This window comes from Rhinolophus sinicus, linkage group LG06, assembly GCF_036562045.2.
Source record: "Rhinolophus sinicus isolate RSC01 linkage group LG06, ASM3656204v1, whole genome shotgun sequence".
In the NCBI taxonomy this organism is placed as follows: Eukaryota; Metazoa; Chordata; class Mammalia; order Chiroptera; family Rhinolophidae; genus Rhinolophus; species Rhinolophus sinicus.
The window spans coordinates 29,085,467-29,109,022 of NC_133756.1; the positions used below are offsets into that span (position 1 = coordinate 29,085,467).

Sequence of the window (23,556 nt, forward strand, 5' to 3'; positions counted from 1 at the left end):
AGGGATTGTCACTTTAAGAAGAAATAACATGTTAACGTTCTACACTTGCTTAAGAAATATAAGGGTGAGCTCTTGAACTCCAGGCTTTTTAAATCTACAAGTTTGCAATCAATATAAGAGTTTGGTTAGCAAGAGCATCAAAAATTAAATAAAGTAAGTCGAGGTTCTCTGAGGTTTTGATAATAAAGCTCATTATAGTTTTACTTAATAGAACATTATTATTTTTCTTCTGTATAAGAATTCTTCACAAAAGCAGTAAAATAGGTTTCTGAATTGCCCCTGAAGAACAAAGGCCTAGTTTAAGTTTGTGAATTTGAAGACAGAAGGCCTTACTTCCTGAATTTTCTTATTTTTTCCTGTGTGAGCAGATGGTTTTTCTTTTGAGAAGTTGCCAGATCTTTCCTATTACAATAACTGTCATTTATTGAGAACCTACTATGTGCTAGGTTCTGTCCCAGGCACTCAGCTCTTCAACGTTTTTTCTTTCTTAGGCATTTTTGTTTGAATGTATCCATAAAAATGAAGAAAAAATTTATATCCTATGTTGTGAAAGAGTTAGACTCTGAAATCTGCTTATACTTTGCTATTTACAGTAAGTACTTTTGAAACAGCTGTAGACATTCAAATGAAAGTAGCAGTGTGGAGTGGGAAATGTGGGAGCATTCATTTGTGAAGACTTTGCATTTCTCCAGCTTTATAGCCAACAGAAAAGGAGATTGTTGTGCATTCTATTAAATACTGCCAGTATGATTAATTTAAAGGGTTACATTTTATTGAACCCTGGTGTAGATGTTCTTTGTCAACCCACATTCACAGCTAGTTAGAGTGTGTGTAGCATTTATCAAAACTTTCTGGAGCCCCTCTCACCTCATTAGCATCTGAATCTCTATTCAGTAGTTAATGTCCGTTACTGCTAGAGTGCTCAATTCTTGTTTTCAATAAGCCAGTTGTAAAATGTCAGACTGTCACTTACAATATAAAAAACCAAAAATGATGGTATTTGTAAAAATGTTATCACCTCATAAAAACAAATTGTAAAGACATGAAAGTGATCTTGCTATGCTGGGCTTTCAGAAGGGAGTTAGTGCAGCTACTTTAAATACCAGTTGTGTAGATTCCCACACTTTTCTACCAATGGAGAGGTTTACACAAGCATAATTTAAGTTACAATCACACTAATTAACATCTCATTTGCATAAATTGTTGAAGTCAAAACAACAAAGAATTGTCCTAGAAGCTTAATCCTATTTGTCCAAAATAGAAAGATATTTAAAAAAAAAAAAAAAGTGGTCTGAAAATTGGCAGCTTAAGTATGTCTTTAGTATTTGAGCTATGCTACTTAAAAAGTAAATGCTTTCTATTTGTTTAAGAATATATTTCTCTATTCTTTTTAGAACCTTTTGTTTTTACCATGCTTTTAAAATTTTAAAAAGCAGTAAACTCGGATTTCTAAATCAGTGATAAGAGATTAAAATCAAGGTACACTATCATTTATATGTAGCAGTGTAGAGTAACGTGACTCTTTAGATGAATGATGAAGAGTGTGTGTGTGTGTGTGTGTGTGTGTGTGTGTGTGTGTGTAGGCATTTGTAAATTATAAAGTGTCCCTATAGTTCATCCATGGTCAGTTAGTTTTTAAGCGTTGGTTAGTCGCTTTCAGATTGTCCAGGCATTTTCAGTGTCTTGTGTTTGCCTTTTTGTAGTTATAGATTAAGGATATATTAAAGGTAGTTTTAACCCAGGTCTTCTACATGTGTGATAGCTCAGATCTCTAGTCAGAAAACTTTTTTTTTTTAATGGCCACCCAAATGCAGTTAGCTTCCTAGGGGGTGATTTAGTACAGTAAACTACCTTCTTCTCTAACACCCATTTAAAATTAGGGACATGTTTGCATACAGTGGATTAATGAAGTTTTCATACTAACCCACAAAACTCTGCTGTACTCTCCTTTGTGGGTCCAACATTCATTTCATATGCTATTATTGTTACCGTTGAGTTTGCATTAATTACATTATGCATATATGGAAATATCGTGCCTCCAGCAGAGTGTAGGATTTTTTATTGTTAATTTTTATAGTAATTTTGGCTTGAGGAATTAAAATGAGCCTGCTTAGTTAGTATTGCCAGTGTTTATTTTAGAAATGTAACAAGATCAGGAATAAGATTAGAATGAAAGTTTCACTTTAAAATTGTGTCTTGAAAGTGTTTTATTTGTTTATAATTATAGTTCATCCTAGTCTAGTTGTTGCAGTCTTACTTTAAATGTATTCTTTAATTTGATCTTATAATGTAAAATTTGTAAATTACTGTCTTGGAGACAGTTTATACATACATGTTGAGTATGGACTGTATGTGAACCATTGTTCTAGGTTTGGTGGAGGGTATAATCTTACATATACACACACACACACAATGTAGTCTTTGCTTGTATGAAACACTCTCCTCTTGGGTGTATATAAATGAATACCAAATGAGAACATGTTCTGTAGAAATTTAGAAGATAATTTATGAAGAATTGGGATGGTCTAGAGAGCTTTTGGGTAAAACTAAATTTGAGTGTGTATTGAAGGCTTGTTTGGAAATTAGATGGTGAGGAGAGGGAAGGGTATAGATTAGTAGAGAGACAACCTGGAGAGCAAGGGCAAGGCCTGAGTGACAGAGCAGAAGCAGGAGTAGGCAAGATTTGTTCCAGGTCAGCTAAGTGGACAAGTTTGGTTAGAATGGGGACTCATGTAGGGAAGGACATTGAGTGCCAGTTGAAAGATTTAGGCACTGGAATGTCATGTGGGGTTTTTGAATAGGGATATGACATGTTTCAGGAAGTGTTTCTGCAAGATTGATCATGTGGCTCCCATGCGGGGAGCCGTGAAAGAGAAGACAGAGTGGAGTTAAGGACAGTGAGTAGGATCTTTTGTAGTTGTCTCAGCACAAAATTGTAAATCATAGTGGTTTTTATTTCCTATGCCTTGAGTAATATAATGAACTAAATGTATGAAACGGCAAACATGCTTTGGAAAAAAATAAATGATTTCTGCTTCCGAGTGGTTCTTCAAACTTAAAAAAGATATATTTCTATCTAGTAAACATGTTTCATTTCTTTTAATTTTTAATAGCGATTAATTCTCTCTCTATATATATTTAGAAAAATATGTATGAAAGAAATGAACATGATTTTCTTTCTCCTTTCAAAGGAAAATGATTTCCAGATTATTTTCCCGTCTATTTTTTAAAAAGTTGATTTTAAGAGAACATATTTCTGTTTCTCTTGAGTCTGGCCAAATTGTGTCATTGTCAATATTTGATCTTCATTGGAAGTTGAGGGCATGTCAGAGTTACTCAGGAGAATGTTCTAGACTTTTCTTTTTATCTTTTAAAGGCTTGTCTTTGATAAGGTTGGACATGGTGTGTACTTGGTGACTTTTCTTGTTGTTCTTGTCACTTTCCTAAAGTGACTTGGTTTATAGTATGTAATCTGAGAATGCCTTCAAGAGACTAGAAAAGATTTGACCTCAGACACCACATTTTAGGTGTTTTAATATAATAAGGAGAAAATTGGGTGTTGTATTTAGACAGGAAGGGAGAATGCATTGGCATAGGTAGAGGTACTCATTTTAAACATTCAATCAATACATATTAATCATTTACTAGAAATAAGGTAACACGGTATATGTTGACAGAGGAATAATAGGGAAAATTGAGAAGCTCTCCTTCCCTTCGAGATGCTCAACGATTGTTAGGAGAAGAGGCACAACATATTAAGTGCTATGTTATATGTAGAATACAAGGGACCCGTACGCCCAAGAGTTGATTCTGACTAGAGGTGAATGAGAAAGACATTTGTGAAGGAGATGGTATTAACACAGGGTCGTGTAGGCTGGCGAGGGGAATGAAAGGACAGAGTATGGAGATGGGAATGTATGTACATGTTCCCAAAGTGATGCACGGGTGAGATGGAGCCCAGGGTGTGTTAGTGTATGTGATGTCTTCTGTCCTTCTTCAGCAAGCACCCTTCACTTACCTTGTGCCAACCATTGAGCGAGGCTACCCGTGAAGACATTACTAACTTCTTCATGGACAAAGTTGAAAGGATGTGTCCAATTGCCCTTGCCCCAAAGAGGGAGAAGCTCCATATCTGGTAACTTGGACATATTATTCCTTGGCATAGAGTTTGGTTCAAATGTACATTTAAAAATTCTCATTCATTTAACTAAAATAAGAAACTTTTGAGCCTATGCAAAGATGGTAAATACCATCATTCTCCTGCTTTTTCCCTTTCTTTACTTGCAGCTAGGTTCTGCTTTCCCTCCGAGAGTGATCTGAAAAGTAGCTGCCATATCTACTGGGTTTTTTTCTTGGCATAAGGAGTCCCCTTTTTTCTCCCCTAAAAGAGTTTGAGTCCGATGCTGATTTTTTTCTCATTCTAGGGCTGCCCAGTTATAAGAGTTCAATAGTATAAATGCGAGGCCTAAATTAGAGATCCCAAAATAATGTTGGAGGATGAGAATTCTTTAGTTATCAGTAGAATTGTCTTATGGATTTGAGGAAGTCCTTGTATACAGTACAAGTGAGACCCTGAGTTAATTAAAATAACTTCACAGTACGTATCCGCCACTGCTAGTGCTGCTATAAATAATTGCAAAGGTAAGGATTTTTAGTAACTGCAAATATGCAGGAAACATGGATATTAGAAAGTTCAGATGACCTTAATGAAGAAACAGAGTTGACTCTGAAACTTTGCTTAGCAGGAATGAGGTTTGTGAATTTGATAAACACTGTTGGTTGTTAAGGCATCCTCTGATAGGTGAAAAGTGGGTTTTCGATGCAGTACTGCCTGGCATGCATCTTCTCTATGGTCTATTATCTTGTGGGAATGACATTTGTTAAGTTGGTATCTCTGTGTATCCCACCCAAATAAAAAATGTTTCATCAGCAAAGTGAATTGCCATATAGTCATCAGACTCTAGAAATAAATTATCAACCATGACTGCAGTGGGTGAGGCTGTTTGTTTATCAGATCACTTGAGAACAGAGTAGAGTGAGTTTCATATTTTCCTGAGTCTTGAATTCTCATTTTAGACATCTGTTCGGCAGCTTTCTAAGCCATGGCATATTCTAAATGAGCATTTTGTTAAATGGATGAAGGAAGACTTAGTTTTCCATTGTTAGGTAAAACCCAATTAAAAATTAAATAATGACCTTGTGTTGGCTTGTAAATTCCTTATTTCCTGCATGGGAGAGTGTATTTTGTTAAAACATTCCATTTTAAAACATGCTTTTTTAATGACAAAAAGTACTTTAAAATAGTGTTTGCTTTCGGAATTACAGTAGAGCATCAAAGGATAGTTTCTTGTTGAAAGTGGAGGGGGTTGGAGGATGTTAAAGGCATGAAGCTTTATGAGCTCTATTTTCTGTGAATATAGCAGAATTAATTTAATTGTTCACTTTCACCCTCTCTAGTATGATTGCACTCATCATGGCAGTTAACAGAGGCACCTGTTACATATTTGTGTTGTATCAGGAATTCTTTATAAACTTAATAAATGAAAGCTTTTTCTCTTATAGACCCTATTCTCTAGTGGACTTCTGGTGAAATTATGTGGCTGCCTTCCATTAATGTTAATGGAGGTTATGGATATAAATCCCTCCATAGTGATGAAGGAATAAGCCCCAGAGAAAAGAATGTTTATAATGAATCACTGGATAGTGATACAGGATTCAGTTGGTCTACCTAATACCATTTTTTTCCCTCCTCAAAGTTTAAGGTCTTATGTTTAGGAACTAGTCTCTCTCCTCCTTAATCCGTTGTTGTCAAGTCTGCAATAATGTTAAGAACAGGAGAAAACATGGATTTATGGGTAGGCATAGTTTTTGTGATATGTAATGACACAGCACATATATAATTTTGTTGTCTTTTTACTTAATATTATTTGGTAGACGTAACTTGAATGTTTTAAGAGGTCATTATAGTCTTCACTAATAACATTTGCTTAATAATTCATTGTCCTGAGAGACTGCAGTTTATCATTTAGGTATTAAAGCTCTCAAATGTATTTATTGAGTACCTACTGTATATGAGGCCCTGAGCTTAATGCACATGACATAGTCCCTGTCTCACATTGCCTATCATCTTGTGATGAAAGTAGACCCCAGTCCCTAAAGCGCCTTCCCGTGGGCCACAAACTACGACACTTACCCTAGTTAAAGAAAGGAGTTAGGATCAGTAATATCACTTGTGGGAATTGGTTGGAGAAAATAATTCTATACGTTATGATGTTTTCCAGCAGTATTGTTTTGGGTAATTCATTTATTCAGCCAGCGATTCTTGGCTGCCCACTATGTGCCAAGCTCTGTGCTAGACACTGGGAAGGCTCCACGGGACCAGGCACATAGAGTCCTGCTCTCATGGCGTTTACAGTTTGGGGGTGGGGAAACAAATACCATAATGTCTCAATGTGATCAATCTCTGAAGGAAACAGGGTGATAGAAAACAAATGAAGGGACTTGCTTTAGATGGGCAAGTGGAGGATAAGGCCACACTCACCCTAAGTAAGCATCCAAGTAGAGAGAAGACCAGTTGCAAAGAACTTGGTGGGGGATGAGAGAGGGAGAGGGAGAGGGAGAGAGTGTGTCTCCTAGGGACTGAAGAAAGGAAGTCCATGGTGTTTGGACAGTGATGTTCTAAGAGACAGTGGTCTAAAGAGAGAGAACCAAGATTTTCCAGGAAGAGCGGCTTGCCACAAGATCACACAGCAAGTCACTGGTAGTGGACGTAGCACTTGACCCCAGGTGCATCTGACGCTAGACTATGCTGGTGTACTACCACTTGATGTAGGAACCAGAGAGTAAGTGCCAAAAAAGTAGTAGAGGTTATAGTTGCTACAGGCAACCAGACAAGAGGAAAATCACTTTGATTTGGAAGAAATCTCAGGATTCTTTGAAAAAAATGTATAGAATATGAAAACTATTATCGGTCTTTTCCTTCTATAATATAAGCAGGAAATTATTCAGGCTAATTTTCAGATAAATTATTATGATCTCCAGTTGAGAGAAATAATATACACAAACTTTTTTTATTAGGTAATCTTTTCTCATGAAATCTTAAATATTTGTGCATGTAATTTACTGATTTTTGCTTTTATTTAGGTATTTTCCCTCTAGTGACACTTACGAAATCTTGCTTACCCAGCTCCCAAAGTCCACGCCACTAGAAAACTCTCTAGCCTCTGTTTCTGTGCCAAGGGTTCTTCCTTTGTTACCAGGTCCACATAATTAATGGATTTATCATATGAAGTAATTCAGTTACTCAGCAAAACAAATGATACACACTTTTAGAAATAGCTCTAGAAAGTAAATTTGAACTTAAAAGTGTTTAGTGAGAGGAAATTTCTGTTTGTCTTTAATTAAGAGAAACTGTATGGAAATGTAAGCTATGGATGCATTAATCAGAGAAGTTGGCATTGCACCGTGTTCTTCATTTTTACTTGGCATAGATTGCATGGGTGCTCATTAAATAAGTTGTATGGCTGAAATAACTTGTGATAGTTCTTGCTAAATTTTTGCATCTATTCAGACTAAGACTCCGGAAAGTGAAAAAATTCAGTCTTTACGGTTTGAAGGTTTGAACCATTTATTATAACTGAAAATCTTTATTGTGGAACTAATATTCATTATACTGTTTGCTTGCCACACTGTAAGGGAAGAAATATGTATATTATGAGAGTGTACAAATCTTTAATGAAAAATTAATAATCACATAACAGATTTGTACCTGGTGAGTAGATATTTGTGCTCAATGCCCTTAAATTTTAGCAGCTTGGCTTCGTTCATCTGCAACCTTCTCAACTTTGGTATTGTTTTAAAAATAAACAATTGAAGGAAAAAGTTTGCAAAGTTAGAGGGTTGGTAGTTTATTCCCTTCATGTGGGGTATACTCAGCATCTCAGAGAACCCGATCTATATAAATAGCATATTTGGATCATCAAGCCAAGGAAAAGTAATTTCCCCTTCCACCTTAATTTTGTAGTTCTGATAGGTCAAACCAGATTTCTTCGGCCTAAATCATGTGGTATACACTTTAGCCATAGGTTTGGTTTGGGTTCTGCAATATTTGTCATTATGTGAGATGATAAGATTGAATTAATTGTAGACTTTCACATAATGTCTGTATCAACAGTCTAATAAAATAATATGAAATTCAATAAGTAATGCCAAGTGGGACCGTGCTCCACTCACATAAGCTTACTAAACTTGATATATTCTTATGGCGCTTCTCCAGAATGTAGAAGAAACACATTTATCTAGGTGATTAGTATTCTTTCTGTCTGCCAGATTTAAAGATTGTTTGAAAATATTGTTAGAATCAAAATCAATGTTTGTTGCTACAAACATTGTAGCAACAATGTTTGGGCATTCCAGGCAAACTCTGGTCTTTTTTTAATGGTGTTATTCTTATGTCCACTCACTTCACATCTGCCATGGCAGTGACAGTTTTTAGTAACACAGAGTTGCCATCCAAAGAGTGACAAGCTTGTAAGTGAAGCCTTTGGGAAAGTAATAAAGTCATTTCTGGTCCCATCTCAAGGGATATTATTGAAAATGTCTTTAAACGTGATCAAAATGATCAAGGTAATGCATACTAGGCCCTCTGCAGTTGGAGTTTCTGAAGTTTTTAGCAACCTGTAGTTAAGTCCATTTCAAGGTGAAAAGTGGCTCTTACACAAACTACTTTTTAAATGCTTTAGTTGGTTCTAAGTTTAAGGAAAATGAAAACACTGAAAATTAATAGTCAGAGTTCTAGGGCAGAAGATGCTTTTCAGTTCGTAACTGCCCAAATCAGATTTAAAACTTGAACACAGCAGTGCTTTGCATTTTGCGATGTCTAATTAGTGCCTGGTAATATATTCTGTTAACAATATCTATTAACCATAATGCCAGTTTTCAAAATCTTGAATAAGTTTACAAAAGTGACAAATTGTAAGGTTTTAAACTGACGTCCAGGACGTTAGGAAATCACATTTAAAGCATTGCATTGTCTGTTACTCAATGGAGTGCACTGAGGACAGCGTGTGACTTGTGTACCGCGAATGATGCAATCGCTAAATATTCTACTGTGAGTTAGGGTTGATTAAATGATCACCTTTAACTCTGTTTTTCCCAGGGCTTTTTGAATTCTTGTTTTTCAGGTGATTTTCTATGCCATATTGTATTGCTCTTTTAAAAAAGTGTTCTCATTTGGGCAAGAAAACATATAAACTCTCTTTGGATTCTGGATGGAAATGAGCAACCTTATGCTCAGAATATGAAAGTATACTGTGTTATCACAAAATGACCCTCCTTGCAAAAAAAAAAAAAAAAAAAAAAAAAATTGGGGGGAGTGAAATATAAAAGCAAGAAAGCAAAAATTGATCAACAGAATCATGGATTTAAAAAACAAAACAAAAAATGTTCTTACATTTTTGCCCTGGAATTAATTTTCAGTGAAAACTAAGACATTTTCCTACTCATCTGGAATCAGTTTTTACCTCATTAGCAGGAAATGGTGAATATACATTCAGCACAAATAGAGTTCGCTTTATGAGGCAAAGAATTTGCACTCCATAAGTAGATATGTATAATAAAAGACTCTTTCTGCTGTCCTTAAATAGCATTGTAAAGGAAATTATAGCAGTAGATACCATCATTTAGGTAACTTTCAATGGTGTGATTTTTTTTTTTTTTAATATATAAATTGTGGAATACTGGGGAACAGTGTGTTTCTCCAGGGCCCATCAGCTCCAAGTCGTTGTCCTTCAATGTAGTTGTGGAGGGCGCAGCTCAATTCCAAGTCCAGCCGCCGTTTTCAATCTAGTTGTGCATGGGGGGGGGGGCACAGCCCCCCCATCCCATGCAGGAATTGAACTGGCAACCTTGTTGAAAGCTTGCGCTCTAACCAACTGCGCCATTCGGCCGCCCAAGGTGTGATTCCCCCCCCCCCCCATAAATCCAAAGAAAGGAGAATTTTTAACTTAACCTGTTGGGAAATATTTCAGTGGCACCTTTAGTATCTTGGTAAAATGAAATGTACACTAAGTGGGCCTTGGTGGTGACAGTATGTGGGACTGGGGTAGAACTCTCTTTTCCATTTTCTGTTCATCTTAAAGTTACATAACTGCGTTCAGCTCAACTTGTTACTGGAGTAGGAAGATGTGTAGGTGGGATGGTATTCTAAAGGGAGGCTAGCGCTACCTTCCCTGACGAGAAAAAATTCTAGTGAACAAATAAAAATAGATTCAAAGAATCTTAGAATGTCAGAGATATAAGGGACCTTAGGTCTCATGTAACCCAAATTTTAGCTTCGAGGTCCTAGGAAAAAATGTATATTCTGTGATTGTTAAGTGGAACTTTTCCATATTTAAAAGTTAAATTTATTAATGTGTCTACTTGTTTACCCATGCTATATTTATGGCTATTTAAAAAATATTGCTAATGGGAACATTCTGTATCATAGCTTCTTTTATTTGTCTGGAAGCATGTATGTGCCCGTCAGTCTATTAATACTCTCACACGTGCAAACGTACAAGATAAAATGGCAATTCAGTATTATAAAATGGAGAAGCTAGAGTGCCGTAGGACTGGATTGGTTGTGCTTTTGACAATCAAGTTGCCATAAGAGTCATATTTTAAAGTTTTAGAGGGTTGCACAGGGTTGTTGAATGTCTTGTTAGACGTACAATGTGCCTGTTATTCTGTCCTGACATATAAAATGGATGTCATTGAACTGGCATCTAGGAAGCGTTGGTATCGCCACAGATTTTATCACTCATTCCAAACATAGGAATTGCAAAACACCTTTCTTTAAATATTTTTTCTTCATGGTGCAACTGGGGAGGACCAAATTCCAGCCTTAAATAAAGGTTTAACCTGACTAGGTGATAGAAACGGCAGAGTACTAGAACTCTTGGTAAAGAAACCGATGCTTGGATTTTTGTCTAGGATTATGCTGTACATTTGTGACCCTTCTAGATGGACTTCTCCTTTCCACTCAGGACACACATCCTTGAGACCGGGAAGGAATGGAGAGTTCTACCTTTGGTTTCTTCTTCTAGAGCTGAGATATTCCCCATGGGACCCCTAGACACTAATCAGTATTCTTTTCTTGATGATAATCAAGATAGGATAAATGACATCGTAGCATCAGAATCCCTTTATAGAATTATAGTGGCATTTTGTGGCAGGCACAGTTCTTCCTGGCTTCTAAAAAAAACTTTCGATTTTTTGCTTAAATTTCCTAATGGAGATGAAATATACACATGCAGGGAAGAGTCCATAGACACGCAGGAAACCTACCCAGTAGGGCTGGTTTTCATACACAGTCCACCCGACTGGCACCTGCTTTGTAGGCAGCGTCATATAATAATGTGGAGGGTACAAAAAGGGACTTCTGATGTGATTTCTTTGCTTTATGTATTTTGCATTGAAATTGTAGATTTTTTTGTTGGAATATATTTGAGATGATTAAAGACATTTTGCAGAGTACTTAAATATAGGTGAAAGAATTTCAAGTTTGCTCATTTTGGCATATTTTTAAAACAAAAGTGTTACTGTTAGATCTGGGCATGTGATGGGTGAATGAGTGTTTCAATGAAATGACATAAGTCTGTATAATTTGGAGGGTAATGATGCCTTAGAACAGGAATAAATCTGGAGCAATGGAAAAGCTCCATATTCTAGATAAATGCATGCTTCCTCTTAGGAGTCTGAAAAATAAAATTAAATCTTTATTTATACCAATCCACTGGGGGGTAAAAAGCCACATGGACTGGGTTTATGATGTATTTCAGGACAGGAATATTAGCTGTAACCTCTTTCCTCACATTGCATATGATATTTAATTCATCATCTTTGTTTTAAACAAACAATACACAAGCTGTTGATGGCATTGGTGTAAAGCCGATGGTCCATCTGGAGAGCAGGAATATAGATCAGGAAAATAAGAGAATTGAAATTGGGTGCAAGGGTGGATTTGAATGTGTAAACCTCTCTGTTTTACAAATTTTTAAAAATCAAATTATTTAATATTAGGCAAAACAGATTCCTTTTTCTTGAATCTGAGTGCTTTATTGGAGGAAGAGGTACTTAATGCTGAAGGAAGAACAATGGCACTTTGAGAGACAATAAAGTAATAAACCACTACTACCATCTTTTTTAGCATGGGAGAGTCCATGTGAAAGAGCAGAGAGCGCACTGCTGGGGGATTTAGTTCTCCTTCCAGCTGTGTGATCGTTAGGCAGTCATTTTAGCTTCTTGACCTTCATTGTCCTTCGATCCAAGTTAATTCAGCAACCATTTATTGAGGCAACTGTGAAGATTTTCTTTGAGCAAACCATTATGCTAGGCACTGTGGATCCAGATTAATAAGACTGGGTTCTGCTCTCAAGAGGTGTAAGGTCTTTTAATGAAGACAGATATTATAACCGAGCAATGTAGTAAGTATTGGACTCACAAAGGAAGAAAAGATTAATTTTGTCTGGAGTAGACAGGAAGATTTGTATTACAAATCCTTCATAAGGATTTCCTATTTTGACCAGCAAAGGAGCAGGCATTCCAGGTATCTGAATAGTGAGAGATTCAGAACAAATTATCAACAAAGTTCTTTCCAGTTCTACATTTGTAGTGTTATCAATGTAAAATTCTTTGAATAGCTTTCCTCTGATGAGTTATTCTCTGAAGAGTGCGTATTGTCATGGTTGAAAGAAAATAATAATGAAAGAAACAGTGATTTTCTTTAGTTATAAAATTGGGGCTCGATGGAAGAATGCATCCAGGTTTTGTTGTTGTTGTTTTAAATTATTACCCTATTTGAAAAATCAACCTGCTCATAGTGTGGCAAACAGTTTGTGTAGAGGCCTTCCTTATTCTTTCCAGGGAGCAGCAGTGGACGGAACCACTGCTACCTGGCCTCCCTCCACGAGAGGAGGGAATCCAGGTGGCCATGTTCTGAAATGAACACTGCCCAGGCTGTGTGGCACAAGCTTCTGAAATGACAGGAGAGAGCCCGGCAGCTTCCCAAGCAGCTGTGACTCTGGATCGCACCCACCATCTCTGCTTCTCACTAGGAGAGGAGTGAATCTCTGTTGCCTTAAGAGGCATGGAACCTGGGACTTTTCTGCCTTTTAAAAAATTTTCATTTTATTTTTAAAAGTTTTGAGTGGTTGATGATGATTTCTTGACAAACGAGAGATTCCCACTTTTTACATTTTTCTAAGTAAAGATGTGTTAAGTCATGGGTTAGGAACAAAACTATAATCCCTCCTTTTTTGTCGTTGTTTGTGATCGGGCAATAATTTATTCACATGTGACATTTGAGCTGGCATTTTTTTCCTCCTAAGATGACAGTCGCTTCTGCTGTTGTATCCTCAAGCAAAGTCAGAATAGCCCTTTGCTTTTGTCCCAGTTGGTAGTTATATTTTACTCTCCTGCCTTTTTCATTTAGACCTTATGGTATTTCCTAACCCTCAGATTGTTTTGAAAAGCTTTGATTAAAAGACACTGATAAAAGAATTTGATAACCAAGTTAGGAATGACAAGGCTATCTGGAGAAGACCGAATGATTTGGCAGCCTAACAAATTCTATTCAGAGCACACAAAGAGATCCTGGAATGTTTTATAGGGACTTGTGTTTGGGGAATGGTATGAACTCAGGTTACCTGCAGAATATGGTGTCATATGGAAACATTTAAGAGCTTATGGAAAATTCTTTGAAATAAGTGGAATGAGCTAGCAAGCATATAATACCTAAGAAGAAAAATAAGAGCATTCATTCTGATTTTCAGGTGGCTGCTCAAGGAAGAGAGGTGGATGAAAGTAAATCATTTTCAACTTCATACACACAATGTAGAAGATATATCACCTAAGAATAGTTTTACTAACCAAACCCTAGACTTAAAAGGACATTAGAGGCCGTCATGTCTAACCACCTTCCTCTGTAGGAACCTCCTCTGTGATACCCCCAACAGCCTCTGCTTAAATACTTCCAGAGGAAAGTGAAGGAAGGGGGGACGGGATGAAGGTTGGCAGGAACTCATGTTGAATACCTAGTATCTGCAGGATACTGGAGTAGGCATTTTCTTGCCAACTCATTTGACTTATGTGTGGGTTTTATAACCTCCAGTGTACAGATGAGGAAACTAAGTTCCTGAGCATAAGGAGACTTGCCTCAGCTCATGTGTCTAGCTGAAGGCAAAACTGAAATTAGAACCTGATCCGTCTTCTTACACCACACTAAACCGCCTCCCAGGTTGAAGGGGAGCTCCCTTTTTCATAAAGCAGCCTCTTCTGTCTTAATAATGCACATGGTTTGAAAATGCTTTCTTTTATTTAGCTGAAGTCTGCCTCTCATTAACATCTCTCCTTGGTCTTGATTCCACCTTAGAAACATCACAGAGTTGATGGAATTCTGTTTCTTCATTCAGGTATGTTAACAAGCACTGCTGCCCATATGGTCTCTGCCATCTTGTACTTAGTAGACTTTTTTACACACACACACACACACACACACACACACACACACACACACACACAAATGTCCTCTTGTTGACTGGACAAACAGGCTAGGTTAACTTTTGGTCTCTGTATTAGTTCCTGAAATTGCATGCAGAATTTAGACTACTTGTGAATTTTTCTGGGAAGAGGGTAACGATTGTCAAAGTTTTAAAGGAACCCAGTATCTTAAAAAGTTAAGAACTATTCAAAGTAGAGCACGTCCTCTAGATTGAATTAACTAACCTCTTCGAGGAGGGCGTCCCAAGTGACCATAAATTCATATAACCATCATCTAGACCAGGTTATTTTGTCCAGAAGACCTGGTAAATGGTCTTGTAAGATGCCTGGCCAAGGTGAGGGTTTGCAGTATTTTCTGCATTCTCTTGATACCCCTGGACATTGAAAAGGAATAATTATGCCCTTAAAAATAGAAAAGAGACTGCAGAGTTCTTAAGCAGGAAGTGGACCTTTTAAAAAGTGTCCTTTAAAAAGTAAAAAAATATAAATGTTAAAGAGTTTGCATTTATATTTCATTTTTCTTTGTTTTAAATTATAAGCCCAAATATTATTTGCCAAAACCTTACCCTTTGCTCTGCCGGAACCTTTGAAAACAGATGAGATATTGATGAATACCCTGTAGAAACCCAGCACTCAGCCGGTATGTAGGTGTTGTCTTCCTCAGTAGACTAGGAACACCTAATTAATAAATAATCAAGAGGAAGAATAATGGACCCTAATAAGATGTGATCTATGGGGAAGTGAAGAGCCCAGTTAAAAATGATGAACTTTATTATGTGTGAAACAAACAAAAAAAAAACTTAAGTGAAAGTGTTGGTTAATATAACCCCCTCATATGTTGTTGTTTAAAGTGGACATTGGACTGCATGAAATGGAAATTGATGATTTTACATACATAGAGAATTTTAGATATTGAGACCTTAGGGAAGTCAATCGATACAACGCCCTCCACTCTACAGATAAGGAAACTCAGGTCCTGAAAGTGAAGTGACTTTCCTAAGGTGACAGAACAGTAGTACTCTTTCCAGTATATGGTGGTGCCTACCTCATGCTTTTCTTTTTTTAATCTTCCAAATGTTAAAATTGTAGGATTAAGTAAAGGTCATTTCTAGCCATATGAAGTGGCTCAGTTGCCCCAGGATTATTTTATTGCATGTATAGTCCCCATTATCTTACAGAGTAAGAACATAAGTCCATGCAGCTGGGTTTTACAGGACAGTTTCCATGCAAGTGAAATATATGCACAGACAGACAACAGTCATACTTTCTCATCTGAAGTTGCTATTTCTTTGCAGTAGTTCACATTAGGGACATTTTCCAAGGGGAGTGTAGAGATAATACGTTAAAAAAAAAACATCTACGAAAGCTAGGAATGTTGAGAGACATTCAGAGCACATCCATACCTTCCTACAGACTGACTTTTGGGGGCCCCATTAGAGTTAGAATCCTGGCTTGATAGACAAAGGAATTGACCCAATGTAGTGGTTCTTACATTGTTATGATCAACCTTCCTTGACTTTTTTCTCCAAAAAGCCAAAGTCACTGTCGTTGATTGCTTCAAGCATGATAGTCTTGTCTCCCCCACTTACACTCAAAGCTTTTCTTATCTTCCGAGAGCGACTTACTCAGTAATTACTTCCATTTTATATTAGAACAGTTTGGGTTGTTGAGGTATGCAGGAGAGGTAAGACCAACACATTTTCAGTTTGCTTGGGCTGTATTGATGTTATCTTTCAAACTGCTAGTGAAATGAGAAAGATGTCTGGTTTTTACGCCATCAGAGATGCTAAATGTGTGATGAAGATAAATGTTATCTTACTCTTTTAGAGTAAGGGACAAAAAGACATCCCATTGCCCTCTAACTTTCAGATCTTCTGTAACCTTTTTAAACAAAATGGGAGAAGTTACTACTTGTACCCAAGGGAAGAGAAAGTTAATGAATAGAAAAGACAGAATTTACTTAGGAAAATAGTGGAATTAAGCTCTGGACAAAGCATGCATCAGTGATGCATAGCATTTTTGTTAATTGGGTCTTAACAGGTTTCTGACTCATGTGGTAATCATCGTAGAAGTGGGTCATACTAGACCATGCCAGCAGCATATCCCGCAGCTAAAGACCTCTTACCTACTTGTGCATGTACACCTGAGTGTCTGGAGGCGTACGTTTCTATGGCTTAATTTAGGTTCCACGTACACTTCAGTGGTTAAACCAGAGCTAGACGCAAAGAGTTTGTTTCCATTAAGAAAATGAATCTTTTATGTGGACCAAGGTCAGGTTAGTTAATTTGTTTGCTTTTATTGGAATAACTTTTCCCATTCCAATTCATCACTTAATTTTAAGTGGTTCTACTAAAATCCCCATTAAAGTCCCTTACATTTCTAACAGACTAAAGCTATGACAGGTTCATGTGACTTTTTTTCAAGGCACAAAGGTAGTTTTTCCGGTCATCAACCTATTCTTCCTTCTCTGTAATTTCCCAACAATGAGGAAACATTTTATTTAATAGCAGTATGAACTTTAATCAGAGAAAAGACCAAATGAAGTCTTCACAAGAAACAAGGTTTATTAAAATCGATTGTGATAAACATTTCTCGTTAAAATAATATGACTTTGTTTTTCTTAAATTCTCCTTTTTCTGCCCACTTCATCCTCTTTCCCATGGATGTGTTTTCCAGCAACTCAGAGTTGACTCCTGCTAGTAAAGTAACTACATGTGATGTTATTGCTCTAATTAGTGGTGACAAAAGATCAATTAATATTATAATTAAAAACAGTGTCTAGATCTGTTGTTTGTGGTGAACAAATGTGACAATTACTTTGTTCCCTGACATAGATGTGTTGAATTGCCTTCCTAGATGTTAAGGGGTACATTAGCGCTGATGTATACATTTAACTATGGACAGTAGGAACAAGGCAAGCATATTAGGGAGGGAATAGGGCCCCTAATGTCTAAGCTAGAGCCATATTTTAACATACCTGACACCTTTCCTTGGTGCTGGGTGCTATATCAGCAACTTGTACTCACTGGGTCTGGAGCCTTATGCTTTTAATATTTTATCACTAAATGCTTAAGTGTTTATGTTGCAAAAAGAAAAGATTCCCACTTGGACTCTCAGACCACATGAATATGACAGTATATGAGAACCATATCATTGATGATTTTGGTTCCATGTATAGCAATAATTTTTAAGTTGATGGGGGCAGAATAGTGAGTATGTGATTTTTGCAAATCTGGTTGGATTTTTCTTCTGATACAGAGCAAGCTGTTTTTCATACACTGAAGCCTGGGAAAAGCTATGTTACTGTAAAAAGAGTAACCGTATCTCTTTTCTGAGTTGTTGCCAAGCAGATGTAGACTTTTGGAAAGTGCCCAGAAAACTTCTACAGCTGATACTTTGGTGACTTGTTCCTACTTCTGGCTTTATTGGCAACTAGGTATTCAAATAGCAGAGGAACATGATTTTGGCGTTGGTAGGTCACAATTTCATACATTTTTTTTTAGAAGCAATTAAATATAGGTAAACTAGATGATTGATGTGAAGTAAACCCGATTTGCTTTTTGAGAATAGTGTGAAGATACGACAGCCTTTGGTTATGTCTTTTTGGACAAGGAGGAATCAAGAAAATTCACCTAAAAAGTTGTCTGAGAGATTAGCACTGAATGTCAAACAAGGTAGTCACTACAATTACTAAATGAATCTCATCTTTTAACTTCCTCTCATAAATGGATCATGCTCAGTGGATCTGAGTAGCACTTGGTTTGATTTTTAAATTCTTAGATTACTGGCTTCCACCATCCTGTTTTGGTGTTCTTGCCATGGTATGAATGTTGTAAAGGGTATTTGAAATGGGGAAGTAGCAACAATGTCGGTCAGGTTCACGAATTTGCCAGAAAATGAGCATTTTCTGTAACAGTAAGCTCAAACAACAAAGGTTGATGCCATGATCTCAGGTAACTGGGTAGCAATTGAAATCCTGCCCGTCTCAAAGGCAGTGTGCTTTTGGCTTGAATGGTAAAAGAAGGAAAGTAGTTGAATTCATTGACTTTGCTGCTGGCTAAAAAAAGACAATTAAGCAAGGAGAGAAGGGAGGAACAAAGAAACTAAATTCTGCTTTTTTAGGAGAAATTGGAAGATGAGGAGTCATAGAACACTTCAGATATATATATGTTAAAAACTTAACACAAATCATAGATCATCCTAAAGGACTGCTGAAGTTTAGAACATGGCCGAGGGTATAGATGTCAGATTTTCTTACACAATAGTGGGTCTTTTGTTTCAGAGTTCACTCTTGGCAAGAAACTCCCTACCACTGCGTTAATTTCCTGTCGATCTTTCATTCAGCAACAGAACTAGAGATGGGGAGCAGACATCCCCCCCACCCCAGGCTTTTTAAGACTGTGCTTTGTGTAAATTAAAAAGAAGAAAGGAAAAAAAACAAACTTTTTCCAAACAAGATGTCCGTGTGCATTCTTTAAGATCCTGTGTGTGCTTGAAACGATCCTTTAAAAAAGCCCTCTCCATAATTTTGAACCTCTCCTTTTTCTAAAGATTTTTATAGTCCTTTTTTTTCCCCTTTCTCAGCATGTGAACAAATGTGTAACTCAAATAGATGTTACTTTGCTATTTACTTAGATTGTTTTAAAAGGCTAGCTGTGTGGAGGAATGAGGAAGGAAGGGAGGCGGGAGTGGTTGGGTTTATTTGTTCTGTGTTGACCTAATGAGTACAGTTCTTAAAAAATAATAAATATTTATATGTGATCTTAATTTTTAATGAGTTTCATAAACTGGCTGGAATAGGAAAGTGTACGAAAAGCCATATATATTAAACTATACATACGGTAAATACATGCATATGGACACTAGAACGTTTTAGGAGGGAAAGGACCTAATTGGTCTCATTCACTGTTGTTTTCCTAGTATCTAGAACAGTGCCTGACACATAACTGGCATTCAGTAAATATTTGTTGATTTAAAAATAATGAATATAAGTAGGCAGCATCGTATAATGGGATAGCATTAGATTAGAACTCAGAAGTCCTGGAGTCTACTTCCGGCACTGCCATTAATGAAGTATGTGGAGTCGCTGAGGTCACTTAATGTCTTTGCTCCTTCATTTCTTAAAAATTGGAAATAATATTACCTGCCCTCCTTGCTTTCATGTTTTGTTTTTTGTTGTTGTTGTTGTTGTTTTTGTAATGATTAAATGATATCTAAGGGATACAATAGTGCTTTGGGAACCCCAGAGTGCTTTAAAGAAATTGTGTGTGTGTGTGCATACAGAAAATCCTTTATCTCTTTGCTTCTCAATTTCTTTTCTTAGGAAAATCAGATTATTTAAATCCCATTATGCACAGCTCTCCTCTGTTTTTCCTAAGCCTCTGTATTCCATTACCCCCAGTAAATCAGAAAAAGGTGGTGAGTCAGGCTATCGTAGAAAGTGAAGTCTGCTGTTTTCTCATATCCATTTTATTGTGTGGAACTCTAAAATCTTGAGTAAATCCGTCTCATGAAGTTTCTTACCTGTTTCAGCTACAGAAGATATATGACTTGGGGGCTCTTAGATATGACCACTTTCAATTCTTTGATTACTAAGTTAAAGTATTTATTGCTAATAATCATGATTGATAATCATGAATTTAACATAGAATCTGGCTAACACCCGTGTCATGGAATTAGCCATAAAGATATTTTTTTTTAAAAGAAGTGTGTGTGTGTGTGTGTGTGTGTGTGTGTGTGTGAATAATATGTCCCAAAGCTGCACATCTGGAAGGGAAAAGGGTAAAAACTAGAGAGGTATTAATGAAGAAAAAAGGTCATCATTGTCATCAGGACAGTTGTTTCATTTTCAAAACTCCTCAAGGCTTTACTCATGCATTCTCCAGTTAGCTTTTGAATGAAATTTAAATTTTGAGTAACAATATAGGGTGGCCCTTTAGATTAACATATTGCCTTAAATTAGGAAGAAATGGTGTGAAGGTTGTAGTAGACTGTAATAGCATTGTAGAACTTTAGAAATGGAAGTAGACTTTAATAGCATGGTAGACCTTTTAGATTTTTAAGAGACCATTTAGTCCAGTTACTCTCATTTGGCCCTTGGAAGAACTGAGGCCCAGATAGCCCAGGCCAAGAAGCTTTTGGAAGGTCATGTGACCAGTTACTGGACTATAGCTAGGTCTTCAGAATTCCAGATTTCTACTATTCTTTTCTGTTATCCAACTGTTTAATTTTCTTAGAACTAAAATATTATAAGCCCCACTTCGAAGAGCTTTCTAAAATACTGTTGGTGTTGTATGCCTTAGCATTGCATTTGATGACAGTCACTCAGGTTTACGGAATCCGAAACCGAACTTTCAGATGAACAGTGATAATTATGTGCCGTCATTGGCTGGTCCTAGCCATAGATCACACATTTTAAATGGGAAAGAATGTAAGTAATGTAACCCACCCCCCACACGCCTTTTTTTAAATGACAGGGGCTATTGACGACCCTCCACTGTCACTTGCATCCATGCAGCTTAAAATATATGCTGCTTATTGAAAGCGTTGTTCAATTTAAAAACTCTGGAGCTATATTACACCATGTAATATGCATGCATTTGTTCATGCATTCTTTTTAGAAACCTGATCTTGTTTATGTCTGTTTTTAACAGATAGGCTAGGTTAAGTTATGTTAAACATGTTGTACTGAGGCTTGATTCCCCATGCCGAAGCCTGGCTTTCTTCTTTGATTAGCTTTAATCAAACCCTCTGCATTCCATGACCTTAATAAAGCTATTTTTCCTGACAACTGAAGACTGTCTTAACAAGCACAGCTCATCTGTGCTGAGACCAAGGCTGAGTTAAGTTGGGGTCCAGGTCCTCATTAAAGTCCATAGCATGGAGGATAAGAGGAAATGATGAAATGGTGCTCCCCGAAACATCTCTTCTTTAAATTCAATTAGACAAATTATATGCAAACCGGTAGATGCCCTGGGAAGGCAGACAACATTAGGGCTAATAAAAAGCTTGGATAGTATAAAAGGGCTGGGGGGAGGTGCTGTAGAACCTTTCCAACACACTGATGAGAAGTAAATTAACCCCAATTGCTAAACACAGAAACGAGATGAATTTCAATATTGACTCAAATTAATGTTATGATGCTGCTTTAAGTACAAAAATAAAGTTTATACTTACATCTTTCAAAGTTTGGCATGTACACACATGCACAAGATATTTTATGAATACTTTGTACATAAAGTATTCATATTTACTTTATATACGTATAAAGTATTTTCTACACTGGGAGACACAATTGTGGTCTGACTGAATTTTGGACAGACCCGGGTTCCAATTCTAGCAAGTTCCCTCTTTTTGTGTGTATGCGTGCAAGTTACTTCACCTCTGTGAAATCCAGTTTCATCATCTATAAAAATGAGCGAAATAATTCTATTCTGAAGAGGCTTTATCAGAATGAAATGAAATTAGATTATAAGTATAGAATGCTTGGCACAATATCTGGCACATTCTAGGTGCTCAAAATTAGGTGCCTTATATTTAAAAGAAACTTCTACTTAGTTACGAGTGGTTTCAAGTGAACTATACATATGTGAAAATTGGATTATGAATGTAAATATTCTACACGTTATCTAACGGATCAAGATCATTTTAAGGCAAAATGCCAGAGGACAGAAGCTTATAGTTTTTGGAAAGGGTGGTGACTCAGACATAGTAAGTGAATTGTTTCAAGCCTAGAGCAGCCAAATGGAGAGATGTTTCAGAAGATTGAAACACTTAGTAAATGCTGTGTGCTGAGCATCTGCTATACCTTTTTATTTCATTTAATATTGAAAACAACTCTGCAAAGTAGGTATTACTGACCTAATTTTACAGACAAGGGAAAAGAGATTCAAAAGACTGAGTTGTATGTTACCATGGAAAAGTCAGACTTGGAGCTCAGGGTGGGCTTCGGGCAGTTGGATGGAAAACTGGTACAGATGTGTGTACCACGTTTAAAATCAGATTTGCCATATAAGTTACTGGGATACACAATTCTCTCTTCCTTTTTATCTTTGGATGAATTATAAAGAAACTTATTTTGTGTTGTGTTTAACCCTCACTTCTGTTGCTTTTGAATTATGATTCTCAGCCTTGGCTGTCCGCTTCACATCACCTGGTATGGGATCGGGCATCAGTATTGTCTAAAGCACCCCTGCTTTCAGTGTGCAACCAGGGGAAGAACCTGAATTCAGATGTGCCGACCTCAGGCAAAGGTGTTTTGGTGTCCCTAGCTTTAAGCTGAAGTGTCAGCAGTAATTTGTCAGAGTTAATTACAATCCTCCTGCTTGCTTAGAGGAAGAAATATAGAAGCCCTGAAACCTTTTCCGGTTCTGATAGATGTTGCTTACTCATTACTTAGCATGTAAAAATTAAGTGTTCTCTGTTCTTGCTATTAGCTCATTTTCTCCTTCCCCCCCCACCCCCCTGAAAGAAACTGAATTAGGAGTGAAGATCAGGGCAAAGAAAGAAAAGTGATTATGGCAACTTTTACTCTCAGAGAACGAAAGCGCAAGAGCATTCTTTCATTTATTTTTAGTAAAACACAAATTATTTCAAAATACACTGGCCTTAGCCCCGCTCCGTTAGAGGTGGAAAGGATCTTTGTGGTCAGACCAATTTGTGGTCGAACATGCTCTCACTTTCTAATAAAGAATTAGTCATTTTAAGCTCTCAGAGTCTCGGTTTCCTAATCTATAAAATGGAACTAATTCTGAACTCATTTAGTTACTCTGAGGATACAATGAAGAGAAATTATTTGCAGAGGACAGCCCAGATCCTGACCTGTGCAGCTCTTGTGGTGAGGTTACTGAGACACAGTATCTTTGGGTACTGGTTAGATTGGGCATTTACCCCGAGGGCTCTGTGAGACTTGTTGCAGAGAGCAAGATCTGCATGCAGTTGACTCTTTAAATCCGAGATGCTGCTATTCAAAGAGAATTTGCTCTTTCCCCTAAGAGATTCCTGGGTGTCTCTCTTTTT

At 37.0% G+C, this 23,556-nt stretch overlaps 1 protein-coding gene across 12 annotated transcripts in view; it reads left to right on the forward strand.

The window, feature by feature from the left end:
• Positions 1-23,556, forward strand: part of NFIA (nuclear factor I A) — a 561,924-nt gene that overhangs the window by 231,360 nt on the left and 307,008 nt on the right. The window lies entirely within an intron of this gene.